This window comes from Ambystoma mexicanum, chromosome 7p (assembly GCF_040938575.1).
Source record: "Ambystoma mexicanum isolate Mex_15411 chromosome 7p, UKY_AmexF1_1, whole genome shotgun sequence".
Taxonomy (NCBI): domain Eukaryota; kingdom Metazoa; phylum Chordata; class Amphibia; order Caudata; family Ambystomatidae; genus Ambystoma; species Ambystoma mexicanum.
Window position 1 is genome coordinate 684,218,378 of NC_090939.1, and position 14,720 is coordinate 684,233,097.

The window sequence follows — 14,720 nt, forward strand, 5'->3', positions numbered from 1 at the left end:
AATCTGATGTAAATTGTGATTGCCAAATTCAAAATTTTACCTGTGTCATATCGAAAAAGTAAGTGCTTTAAACCTGTGTTAGTCAATTGGTGCAAGAAATCTGAATATGTGATATTGTGTAGTGCCACAGTATTGGTGGCTGATGTTTGGTTGTTATAAAATGTCAAACATCAAATAAATATATATTCTTACTATACACCCGCCTGGTTCTAGTTATTAGTGGTACATAGGGTATTTGTAGGGGTTGCTGAGAGAACGGTTGGAGGCCTCACTAAAGTTGAATCTGTATAAGGACTTTGGGTGCCCACCACATTGCTTGGGAGGGGGACTCCCTGAGTTGAGTGTGACCACCTAATATAATCGCGACAGTGCAAAATGTAGCCCACATATCTCTCTAGAAGGAACGCGCATATTTAAGTCACCCTTGGGGGTCTTTTGGACAAACCCAGAATCGTCTATGCTCACCCAGGGCGTTGCCACTCAACAACTGCCGACCATGTGGGGTGGTGGCCGGCCCAGTGTTCAGTTCTCTGTGAAACCTGGATCTGGTATTGGGCAACCATGCATCCGACCATTAAGAGGGGCCTACAATCCCCCAGTAAAGGCTGGAGGGACTTGAAGTGGCAGGTAGACACCCCAACTTGCAAGGATGCGTCTATGCTCCAAAATGCAAGTGCATACTGGTACAGTCTGCACCTTTGCCGTTAACCAATACCGCTCTTCTACAACGGGATGAATGGTGTAGGCCTGGGACCAGGGTGCAGGACTTCCCCGGCATCTAGTGCAACTTGCCACAACTTGATACTGGACATTAAGTTCCCGAGGCATCTAATTCCACGGCCGGCCACTTAGCAACTAACTAGACCACCAAAGGATAATTTCCAATGTGGCACTAATATAATTGGAATTGCTTTAGTACATAGTGACAGTCTTATTACCTTCCAGAGACAGGTAGTAACCGCGTGCCTTCCCCTGGTAATTGTTACCCAGAGTTAAAACCAAAGTAGTTTTAAATTCACACATTCAGTCTGATGCAGGTGGTTTTCACCACAGATCCTGTAAAAAAAATGTCACTGCCACTCTAAAATGTTGTTATGGTGTTCGAAAAAGCTTCAATTCGCTTTCCACTACTTTGACCTCGAGTACATGAAGACAGTTTATGATAGGTTATTTATAACGTACTTAATACCCAGAGGTTCCTAAGCGCGGACCGGGAATCAAACCTGTGTTGCTAAGTGTCATTTTGCGTCCAAGGCGAGCACGTTGCCACTGAGCTATCCTCCCGAGACCTTGATAACCGAATGGAAAGAATCGCCGGAGGTGGCATGGGTATGAAGTGAAATCGGCACATCTGGTCCAGAGGGACAGCAGCTCCCCAGTTAATGTGCCACGACTCAGTGTTTCATCCTTAAGGTGAATAATAATAACGCGTACGTTTACAGCGCTTAGAAACGGGAAGAGGCTGACATGAAGCGCTATGTAAGAACGTGCCATTATTATTGCTGCTGCCCTTTTCATTTAACTGCATGGGCGTCCCAGATCCAGAGTGATGTGAAATTGCCCTATTAGCCGAGCAAGACAGGGGTCCCGCCCAGCCATATTCAGAGCATTAGCATATTATATCCAACGAGCAAAAAGGCCACGGAAGTGCAAACAGAGCGAGCTCACAGTGTGAGCGGTGCGTTTTCTAGTACAGTACCTTTACCCACGCTTCTGCCTCCGCCCATTATAAAGCCTGTACCCGGAAAATCAAAATGCCACACACCGCCGTGACCGCCCAGGCCCTGTTCTCCAAGCTGCCCTCTGACACCGTTTAATGGGGCGCTTGCCCCTTGCTTCCATTATACCCTTCTTATCGCCGGATGTTACACCAGGGGGACAGCGTACAAAGAAAAGAACGACCTGACCCACTGCCAAAATAAAGAGTAACGTTCTGCTGGACACCGCCTAAATTATTTACTGCCGCGTACAATTGGGGCGAAGTAGGCGGGCGGGCGGCGAGCAGAGCATGCTGGTCAATAAATCTCTTCTGCCCGTGAAAGCCTTATCTTGTCCCCTCCAATATATCCCACCCCAGGAAGCCATCATCCACTGGCTCGGGTCTGTTGTCTGGAAGCCTTGATCTCCTGCACTCCGTGTCCTAAATATGGATAATTACCCTGCGTTTATCACTCCTCTGCATATTTGCGGCTCTCTCCAAACACGCCTGCTTCCAGGGGCTGCCATTCTGTCACAGCAGATTACGGCGGCCGATTGCAGGCAATGAATGTGCACGGCGAGATTAGAGCGGAAGAGGGATGGCGACGTGGCCAATAAATGCCTCCTGAGAGCCTTATCACGCAATTACACGTTGACTTGTTTCACACCGTCCCAGCCTGTTAATCCAGCGCCCCCACCAAGACTCACATTTCACTAATTTCCCAATTGCTGCCGATTCGCTGAACTTGTCACGGAAACATTTTAGCCAAGCAAAACAGCAGGGAGTGTAAGAGCACGCAACCTTTTCTGATAACTATCATTTCTTTTTTTTATTTTTCCCCTTGTAACTTTTGGGAATACGCGTGTTGGACTAAAACAGTGTGTTCCAATGAATGTGCTGCTTTGAAAACGTATGAACGTGTTTCCCCCGTTATAATGCCACACACAATGTCGGCATCAGAAATACTCTTGTTGGCCTTTTCCATGTTAATTCGTTTCATTTTGGGACACATCATATCATTCTTCAAAAGAATACTTTTGGAGAATGAAATGAAAACAAGCATGTGTCCTTTCTCTATCTGCTTCCTTCAGTGTAGGTTGAAACTTGTAATGTGCTCATGTTACATGGACCTCTTTTTTAAAGTTTTTATTTTTATTTTTTATTTGTTGGCTAAGTCAGTACTCAACCTTAACAAAATAGAACAACAGCTACAATTAACGTATTAAACACATATATCTTAAAACGTTACAGAATAATTGGCCCTCTTACAAAATTACAATATTGTCCGCTAAATTCATATTCCATTGTTAAAAACACAGAAACATTCTTCCATCATAAAAGAAACATATTTAAAATTTTCGATAGAAAAGATAAACAAGAGAGAATAAAAAAACACAGAGCAATTAATCGGAGATCATCATAGAGACCCAATGAATTTAGAAACCCCACGGTAGCAATCGCATAAGAGGTCAGAGAGCCCCTCAGGCATTATTTCCGGAATACATCTGTATCAAACAACTCCATTTTACGTGCATACTTAGAAAAATATAGATCACGATTCTTGTTCACTGAAGGACACAGCATTATTAAATGTCTCAAAGATTCAATAGATTCACTGTTGTTGCAGAAGCGACAAAAAACTAATTTCCCTTGTCAACTTCTTGCGACAAACTAATATTTCATGTGTCTTATAAAGGTTCCATTGAAAACGCACAGAATCTTGCCTCACTGTTTGGCAGGGAAAACGTTTCCAGTATTGTGCCAGGAGACCTACACACTTGTGTTTATGAACGTGGGAAGGTAAACATTTTTGTTGGAGGAATGTACCTGTCAAATTGGCCCATTCAAACAAATGGAAAGTTCTCTTAACCATGTATGGATTGCTTATCAAGTCCAAACCTGATATTCCCAAAGCAGACAGCATTAGTATACACCCCCCCTCCAATTCTTTCATAGATTTAATGTGTCCCTTTTTCATCATACGACCAAGATTGCAGTAAAGGGAATTCGTACAGGAAGTTAAGACGTTACAAAACAGGGACAATTTGTTCCACTGCACTGCACCAATAATTCCTCATAAACCCAAGTCAAACAGGATAGCTGACTTGGCACAGAGTTAGACATCCCCAAAACTCCCTACATAAAATTTGACTAGTGGTACAATTGAACATTTGCAGAATCTATTTTTTAAACAAATCATCTGAGAGATGAGTGAATCTGCATTTTTTTCTTCCCTCTTGCTGTTGAAAGGGTCAAGATCTTTGTATTATTGTTGTTCATTTTTAGACAGTTTTCATGAACATACTTTTCAAAATGTGTTAGCCTTTGAAGGCCTACGGGGGTACAATCGATTAGCAGAAAGCCTTCTGCATATGCCATATACAACGCACGCAGATGGCACAGTTTAGGAGGTACAAAGTACCACAAATCTATCTTTTCTCAAACGTCCAAAACATAGAGATTGGAAAGACAGGGGGCGAGCATACACCCTTGTCTTAAGCCATTACACACTGGGATTTCTTTGGTCAGTTGCCCCTCCTGATTTAGCCTAACCTGAATTACAGTTGGTTCATGTAGTCTCCTGATAAATTTCAGCAGACCTGGAGGAATTCCCCAGTCTGTCAATTTTGCCCACAATTTGTTTCGACTCACCATATCAACGGCCTGACTTAGGTCTATTGATTCTACAAATATCCCCTTGTACTTTCCCCTCTAATGTTAAATGTTGGGAGAGCTTCAAAATAACTCCATTGATCTCTGTTCCCTGGCACTTGCTAAAACCAGTTTGCCAGTGACACAGTTGCCCCGAAACCACTGCCCAATCCTCCAGATGTTTAAGGAGAATTGCTGCAAGGATTGTACTGTCTGCATCTAGAATGGAGATTGTTCAGTAATTTCTGGGATCCGATCATAGACCCTGTTTATAAATAGGTAGTCAGGGCAGCAGAGTCATTGGTTGAGCAGCCGCAGCAAACAGCCCTGTCCTCTCTCTTTGTTTGGTTGTTTTATTTCCTCCTCTACAAGACCCACGGAACACGGCGGAGTGGGCCGCGGAGTCAGGGCAGCAGAGTCTTTGCTCTTTGGACTCTTGAACTCTTGGTTCTGCTGACCCTGCATGCTCCATACCCTCTACACACTCAACCCGCGTGAAACCGTGCGTGATCAGAAAGAGCCAGAGCTGGTGAACTGTAATCCGACTGCAACTGCAAGCACACATGCCGCTCTAATGCCCAAGAGTGCTATCATAACGGCAACACAGCAACACAGGCAAAACACACAGATAAGCTGAAAACCGAAAGCGAGAAACCGCATGCACGTCCAAACCTAATTCCACAGAGAACTATACGAGCTGGAGACTGTTGGGGTCCTTTCCCCTTTGATTCCACCCGCGCTCTGAAATCACGACATACGGAAACTACTAAGCCTGAAACCAGACCTGAAAACAGAGTCGCTCACTAATCATACTAAGGTGGGATCTGCGCATGAGTAAGAGACTGCAGGGGTGCCTCCCCCTTGATCCTGGGTGTACCTTTGAACTTCCTCGCCCATCATCTGGATCTCTCACAAATCCTAAATACTGGAAAACGTTCTCACGAGCGGAAGACTGCGGGGACTCCTCCCTTTGATCCTGCTCCTATATTAATCTAAAAATCTCTGCCACCCCCACTTACTCGAATATCTCTACCATAAAAAAATCCTTCTCCAATTGGAATTCCACGATCCAGAGACTCGCTCTACCTTTTGTTCTAAACCAACCCTGCATTGTAACCTCTCTCTCCAATATGGATGTTCCCTCCATCCCCCGTACCCGCCTACGCACAAAGCTTCTTATGCAATCAGCGTCACCAAGAATCGATTCCAATTCCTTGAATGACATGCAGGACGGAATGCTGAACTACCCACTGAGTGAGCGCAGTGATGACTCGCAACTTTTATAACCGCAAACAACTGTGATTCATGGGAGTGACTGTGGCTTCCCCTGCTCTGCCTCTACTGATCGCTGCAATCCAAGCCTCGACAGCGACCACGGTGCCATTGCAGAGGAACCAACATCCCTGAAAGAAGAACATGGTGTAAAGACGGGGAACAAACTCTCCCCCTCTGGCGACAATGGCGTCGACACTGAAGAAACTACATGCCAGAGTAATTAATATGGGATGTGGCCAGTAAAAGGACCCCCACCACCTGGCGACAATTTTGCTCGAATCCAAAAAGTACAAATACTGACAAGCATACCATCAGTAAAAATCCCCCCCCCCCCCGAGTAATTTTCAATCACCAACTTCCTCTTCCAACAGTATAGGAAAAAAAAAGAAAAAAGTTTAACCTTGACAAAAGTGACGACCTACAAAGCATATTTTCCCAGCCACAGTTATACACAGAAGAAACTCGAGGGATACAGGACTTCCTCAGCCCGTTTCGCCAGCAAGAACTTAAAGAAACACAAGAAGAACAAACGAAAATTCAACACAAACCTTTCAAGGAAGAACACAACCAAACAACACCTTGCAACACTAAAGACACAATGATTACACCCATGACAGCACAAAAGAAGAGAGCACTCCAAGCTAGAGAACAATGGCTAATCAACTATGACAAATACCAAATGAACAGCCATCACTGTTCCCTTGCGATAAATTGCGAAAAACAACGTGCCGCCCGACGCTCCCTGGAGGTCACTAAGATTGAGTCCATCATGAAAAATCAAGATAAGAAAAAAGAAATCTTTGAAAACTTGCTTCCAGCAAATCTAAACGGAAAAGATCTAGATAGACCTTTGCGCTCCCAAACTGATAAAACTCTGGACTGCTCCCACTACAAAAACAATATAGGACAAACCACACTTAGCGAGAAACAGGCCGAACTGAACAAACAAACACAATCTGTAAATGTCACCCAGACCTCAACTGAAAATAATGATATCTTGGAAGCGAAAATGACATGCCACTGTGACTCGATGAAAGAAGAGCACGCACACCGACTCCCAAAAACTATGACAGAACTTCAAAGTACTATGATCACCGCCACCAACTTGGCACTATTTCCATTAATTAATCTCTACGAGAACATCAATGAAGCAATACACGACCAAGCCACCCTCATTGCCCTGATTCATACCAAACAAAACCAAATGGAGACGTTTGTTGAAAAGATCAAATCAAGAATGGACATAGAGGCTGAAAATAGTAATAACTGGCAAAACCGCCTGTACGATGTGGCAAGACAAGATCGAACAGAGAAGACACAAATCACAAATATGCTAACAAATTTACTTCTAAGCAAACAACAAGAAAGAATGCATAACCAAGAAATAAAACTACGGGGAAACCTCTCCAAGAAAGAAACAACAAATGGAAACACTGCACCCAATGTGATGACTGCAAGCTTCTCAATTCCACCTACATCATCCAGTCTATTGCCCCAGTCCCCGTCTGCCCCGGATCATGTCATGAAGCGACCCGATGCTGGAACAAACCATACCACACCATGAACAGATGGGCCAAATGGCAACGAAAGCAACAAATCAGCTAAATCGTCTGCAGATACCTACTAGATCTTTAACCTGAATAAAAAATCTGCAGCCAAAAATGACAAGGCAACCGAAAACAAATAGAGAAAATCAAAAAACACCAACAAACCATCGAGGAAAGGCTCACAAGCGTTTTTAAGAAACTTTACCACACCTATAGCAAACAAAACGGTGGCACCAAAAAAAAACCAAACCCAAAGTACAGGAAAATAAAAGTCCCAACTCCAAAGATCAAAGGACCAAGGAAAAACAAGAAACAATAGACAAGAGAACTTTGGATTTACTGATCAACTTATCGACATATGATGACCCACCCACAGCACCAGTGGCGGTAATCCACATTAACTCATCAGCAGAAAGGATCAGCATTCAGCCATCGGACGATCTCTAACACGGAAAAAGACTGGTCAGAACTCTCATAAGACCAGGACCACAGAAGACACCAGAAAGACCAGGAATCCACGCAAATACATTCTGAAAGCCTCCATGAGGAGGGAATTGAGATATCACTAGAATGGAAACGTGGGTGCATGACTGGCACTTGGCCTTGCATAGACAAAAACTCAAATCAAACAGTAAAATATCCAACTTTCATTAATCCACGTGAAAAAAAAATAAAACACAGAATTGAGATCTACAGACAAGATCTGATTGATGACGAATTAATCCTGAACAGAACAAACCTGTTTAGACTGTTCCACGCAATTTCCACTCTCCGCAGCATGCGATCAAGTGATATCAAATTGGTTGAATTCCCGGACAACAGAAAAACAGACGTCATATTAATAGAATTGCACTCCCACCACAATGTTCTCAAAATCATGGAGCAAAAAAGGCAAATGAAAGCATTCGGATTCATTTGACATCCCCTGCCACCCGTTGGCAACCCACCAATTAACAGCAACGAAAAAGAAGAACAGTTTAACAAACCAGGAAATAGAAGCAGAGAATGGGAGCAAACAGATCAGCAAGACCACTGTGGAGGCCGATCACTCGCGGCATGGGAATTAAAGAATCCGATATATGCTCAGCAATCACGCAACATTCAGTGATCTCTATCAATAATGTCGACAACGCATGCTACTCAAGAAAAATACAGACAACAGAAAACGACTACATTTCTATAACAACCACAGACCAGAATGCCCTGGACATTCACTCTCTGCTCCTGGAACACAAGAGGTCCTACACATCTATTTGGAAGTGACAGCAACAAACTCACACATTTCGATATAGTCTGTCTCCAAGAGACTTGGCTCCCCAACAGTCTGTGACAGATATATGAATCATACAACCCGAGCCGTCACCCAAACCAAAGGCCCCCCACAATCCGGCCTCATAACGCTGTGGAGAACGGAAGCAAATTACAGACTAATCGAAACGCTATCACCCAACCCTTGGTTCCAAATAACATTTCTAAAGCAGAACCTGAATGATACAGCGAATCTGCATGAAAAGGAGTCTCCTTGCCTCGCTATCCTTAACATCTATTGAAGTTCGTCTCTCCCGTCTGAAAAGGAATTTCAAGATGAAATACTCACCCAAATTGATAACCTCTACACAAAACAAAAATCCCTATTAGTAATCATCTGTGGAGACCACACTTTACACCTATTTGAGAAAAACAGAGAAAAACGTTCTGACAATGATCTAAGTAAGCAAGCTAAAACCTGGTGAGCAGCTCTCCGGAGGCGAAATTTCCGATGCCTGAATGGGAACATAAGAGTAGATATGCCTGCACAGCAAACTTGCTGTAACAGGAAATCTGAAGGCCACCTTGATTACATCTATATCTCTCCATATCTATACCCTCAAATCTCTGAATTGAAAGTCGTGATTAACAAGAAAAGCGATCATGCCAAACTTCAGATGACTTCACCAACCCCTAGACAAGATAAAACTCCCGAATCTAACCATAAATATTGGCTTAAACCGATTGCGCATACCAGAATCCAAAATTGAAGGACTGGAAGAATTCACATTATCAAACAGAGAAGCCAAAGAAAAAATCAACTATGAAAGGCTCCTTACTCCATACTTTCAGAAAAATGTCCAAAGTTCAGCCAAGAGACCTCACAGCCATGCCTACCTAGAAGAAATTGCGCTGGCGAAGAAACAAATGAGAACATCTCTAAGAGCAGCCAAGAAAATCGACTGTATTGACCGAGCATCACAAATCAAAAGCATAAAATCAAAATTCAGGAATTGGCTCAAGAACACCTGAGCAACCAAGGCACAAAATGACGTCGAACATATGCTGGCTGCGCTGAATAAAAGAAACACCACGGACCTCTGGCCACTTCTCAACCTGACCCAAATCACTGAACAACGCTTAATTGCAGAGGTTCTCGAAGAAGCCTGGGTTGTGCACTTCCATTCAGTATACAACGAGAGTGATAAACAAGAGAACAGCAACATCTCCACCAGCATGAACATGAAGTCATGGTACAACCAATGGGACTATGAAGAGATTCTCTCTCATATTAGATGACTCAACTCTTCCAGATCTCTGGGCCCTGAGGCTTAAGCAACGCCATCATTACAAGTCAACCAGAAGCATGGGCAAAAGTAAGCATGAGACTTTTCACCCTCATCGCGGAAAACAACTATATACCTAAATCCTGGAAACTGGCTATTGTCGTCCCGTCTTTAAGAATGGCAAGAGAAATCAACCCCAGAACTATTGTCCGTTGGCAATGCGTGATCCACTAGGGAAGATTTTTTTTGCATCAATATTAATCAAAAGATTCAATGAATGGACTAAAGAAAACAACAAGCAAGATCCTTGACAAACCGGATTCGCCAACAATGTGGGCACTAACATCAATCTCTTAATTCTCAACATCCTGAAACAAGAGTCAATCGGAACCCGAACAAATACCCATGCAATCTTTGTTGACATTTTGAATGGCATTTGACAATATTAACAGAAACAAGTTGTGGGAAAACTCTCCAAACACGAATGTCCACAGGAACTGCTTGAACCCATCAAAGCACTCTACAGTAATACCACCATCAGAGTACGATTACCAAAAAATGGAGTACTGTCTTCAGTCATTCACACATCTAAGGGACTCAAACAAGGATGCCCGCTGGCTGCAACCCTCTTAAACTTCTACTTACTGCACATTGATGAAAACCAAAAGATACCAACATCTAATCCGCCAAAACTAAACAGAACCTCTGTTTCATATCTTCTGTATGACATTGTAATCCTTGACAAGACAAGGATTGGCCTCCAAAAAAGCCAGAATAAACTGGAAGAATTCTTAAAGGGTAACGACTTGGAAATAAATCCAGAAAAATCCCAAGCCATGTCCATTGGTTTCTGTTCCAAAAAACAACACAACCTCCTACATTTCCACCTTGCAGGACAAACTTTAGAGATAGTAAAAGAAACCAAATATCTAAGTGTATTGATATCACAATCGTGCGTGGAACAGTCCTGGTTCAATCATCTAAGACGCAGAGCCCTGACTCTTGCCAGACAAGGCCTGATTATCCATCGGAAATTTGGCCAATTCACTATGAAGCCTGCGATAGCATGCTACAAGCAGAAAGCTTGCGCCATACTTTTATATGGAAGTGAAACACTAATTAACATCTCTCCCAAAATCTGGCCAATGCTAGAAGGCCTTTTCTGGTGGAAAATGTTAAGTGTGGCCAAATCGTACCCAATGCCAAGAATACGGTACAAACTTGGACTCCAATCATTAAGCTCCATGCATAACTGGAAACTACTCGACGTGTTTAGAAAGATCACTAACAACGACAAAACACCAGCAACCAAGATATTTGCCCGAAGAAACGCAACTGAAACTCCAAACACCTTCGACATATGGAAAAAACCTTGTCTTCATATCCTCAACAAAAATGACATCTCATTTGAGATGCTCACAAATAGACCTACAAAGGCAAAACAGAAAATCAAAGATAACGACTGGAGAAAGACTAATAATGAAAAAACAGCATATAGAATGAACATAATTTCAGACATAGAAACAAGAGCCTAAACAAATTTACGCCCTACTTAGAAAGATTTCCCTCAAGAAGAATATGCGATTTGTACCTCAGATTATGCTTGAACATTCTTCCCACAAAAGAATATCTAGCGGAAACAAAACAGATCACAACTGAGGAAAACTTCTGCCGATTCTGTAAAAATGTCAACCAACCAGAAACAATACACAATATAATCATGAAATGTCCTACGCTGACTGAACTAAGAAATCAGTTTGCAAGCAGGATGAACCCACAGAGACTGAGCGGCGGTGAAAATGAAATGTGGCTTCAAATAACATCTGCCATCGATAGAAAACTGACCACCACCATTATGCAATTCTGGACTCTCATAATGTCCAAAGAATAACGACAAACAATGAAACTGATCAACAGAATTACATATCAAATTTGAAACGCTGCTTTTAGGAAATAAACCTAATGTAAAAGTTTGTGAAAACAAACTAACACCTTTAAAAAAAATATATAGGAATTATTTGAGCAATTCTCTGAGATATGGGAAATTGATCTTTTTTGCTTTATGTCTCGGAAGAAGACAGATAGATTAAAAGCCCAGCCACTAGAATTCGCCTTAAATAATGTATTCAAGAGTTTATTTGGTCCTTGAGCCAGAAGGCCCAATTCATTGAATCAGGCGCACAAATGGCGCAAGGGCCGTACGGCGAGAAGGATCCTGGATGAGCCGTGGCGCAGAAAAAAATGTGCGCGGCATGCGCATTCATGAATTTCAAGAGGCATTACTAGCCGTCATGCAATTAACAACAGGCTGCACAAGGAACGCCCCCAACATGCCCCAATGCACACCGAAAAGCAAGTTAAAGGACAAACACGTACCATCCCTGGCCTAGCATCCAGCACCCCAGCGAAATCACGCGGCAATACCTCGCATTCCCAGGCCACACCGCAGAGAATACGCGTGCCCTCCTTCGCAAGCCCAGCCCGTACCCCACTGAAATCACGCGACAATACCTGGTAATCCCAGTCTGCACCCCAGATAAAAAAACTTGCCCTCCCTCGCATGCCCAGCCTGTGCCCCAACAAAATCATGTGCCCCCTCGTAAGTGTAAGCTACACCCCTTACAAAAATGTGAGTTTCCCCCCTACACCCTCGGCACTCACCCTGCCCACATACCCCCTACTGCACATGAACCACTGTAGTCCACACACCACCCTCAGCCCGCCTCACCTGTGACACCCACCGCAGGCTGCCCCCTCCAGAAGGGACACCCCCCACAGGCAGCCCCCTCTAGAAGTGACACCCCCCATAGGCAGCCCCTTCCAGACTGGTGACCACCTCCCAGCCCCCCTCACCTGTGACACCCCATGCAGGCTGCCCCCTCCAGAAGGAACACCCCCCACGGGCAACCCCCTCCAGAAGGGACACTCCACACAGGCAGCCCCCTCCAGACTGGGGGCCACCTCCCAACCCCCCTCACCTTTGACGCCCCAAGCAAGCTGCCCCCTCCAGAAGGCACACCCCCCGCAGGCAGCCCCCTCCAGAAAGGACACCACCCCTAGCCCCCCCTCACCTGTGACACCCCGTAGACCACCGTCTCCAGAAGGGACACCCCTCATAGGCAGCCCTCTCCAGAAGGGGCACCCACCACAGGCAGACCCCTCCACACTGGACACCACCCCCTAGCACACCTCACCTGTGACACCCCCGAAGGCAGCCCCCTCCAGCAGGGACATCCCCCACAGGCAGCCCCCTTCAGACTGGACACCACCCCCCAGCAGCCCTCACCTGTGATACCCCCAGCAGGCAGCCCCCTCTAGAAGGGACACCCCCCACAGGCAGCCCCCTCCAGACTGGACATGACAGGACTGGACATGACTGGTCCATGCATGGGTGATGGTAGGGCCCTCAGAGAGAGCATAACTCGCAGAGACTTGTGATTTGCGCAGCTACCAAGGAATATTAAATAAGTGCCACTACTGCATTCCAGTGCTAGAGGTTGTCTAACACCTGAGAGAAGGCATTGGGTGATTGTGCATGCTGCTGAATGTGTATGCAACGACATGTGTATTACACAAAAATAACAAAGTTAAGTGCTATGACGGTGACCATGGAACACTCCCGCAGTGAGCCCACCTCCCTCCACCCCAAATACAGTGATGCCAAACACAGTGTGATGCAGCACAGGTCAATGTAAATATAAATAGACAGTGCACACCAATTCGTCTGATTGACATACCACTACATTTCAGGCACATGTGCATCCTACCATCCACAACCATCCCAGCAAAAACAATACACAAGCATGCACACAACAAGACACATGACTACAAATGGAGAGATGCACCGGCTAAAAATAGAAAACAGGCCGACACACACAAGAAATTCACGAAGCATGGAATGTACCAAACAGTAAGATAAATATTCAATAAATATGTGCATGAAAAATGTACAAATTAAACTTAAAGGTGTTCATGTAAAATTTTTACAAACAATAAAACCTTATGCCTAAATAACTATACACAGTAAAAAAGGGGAAGGAATGCCCGAAAAGACTGGTGAAAACAAAAATTAACTAAAGGAAACCTACACCTAAATAGCTATATACACAGGCAGTGGGCTAGTCCATCTCCTCATCCTCAATCTTGCTCAGTCTCTCCACCACGGCATCATCCAGTGTCAGGTCCGCTTCCCTCAGGTGGGCCTCTGTTGTTGCCTGGAGGGCCTCCAGTATATGTGTCTCTATCACCTCCGCTTCCCTGCAAGTTGCCTCCAGCATGGCAGCCCACCTCCTTGCCCACGCAGTGCAACCTTAGCCGTAGCCAATAAAACCCTTGCCTCCTGAGCCCGCTGCCTCTCTGCTCCAATTTGCTGCACATGGTGCCAGAACACAGAAGACATCCTTTTCCCAGAGGTCCACATGAGATAAGTAGCCTCCTCCTTAAAGCCTGCTGCTGCCACAGCGCCCGGTGCCTACTTTGTGTGTATGCGCTCTGGGCTGATGACGATACCTGGGGGCGTACGACCCATGCCCTGCTTCTGGGTGCCTGCTGTCCCTCCATTGATGGTGACCCTGTTGGTGCCTGGGTCGGCACAGTGACCACCTCAGTTGATTGACCTTCGACTCCCAACTCGGGCAGGAATGTTGGCTCCACCAGACTGGGCAATGTGGGTGGGTCCAGTGCAGAGGGGGCCCTGCTGGTATCTCGCCCAGAAGGCGCCCCGGAGGATGACTGGCACACAGAGAAGGAAGACGAGGAGGGGTCGCATTAGTAAACAGCTCACGCAGCACAAACTGGACCAGGAATGTTGCAAGCCAGCTGAGGAGATGGCATACCTCATCATGATGACTTGCAAGTACTCTACGTGAAGCCTGCACATCATCACATATGACAGCTGTACTTATCACCACCCCGGCCTGCGGGGGTATCACATAGTCCTGAATGGCAACATCAGACGGTAATGGGGTGTCAGTCTCTGTGGACACAGCTGACACTAGGGGCTGAGCCTGGGTG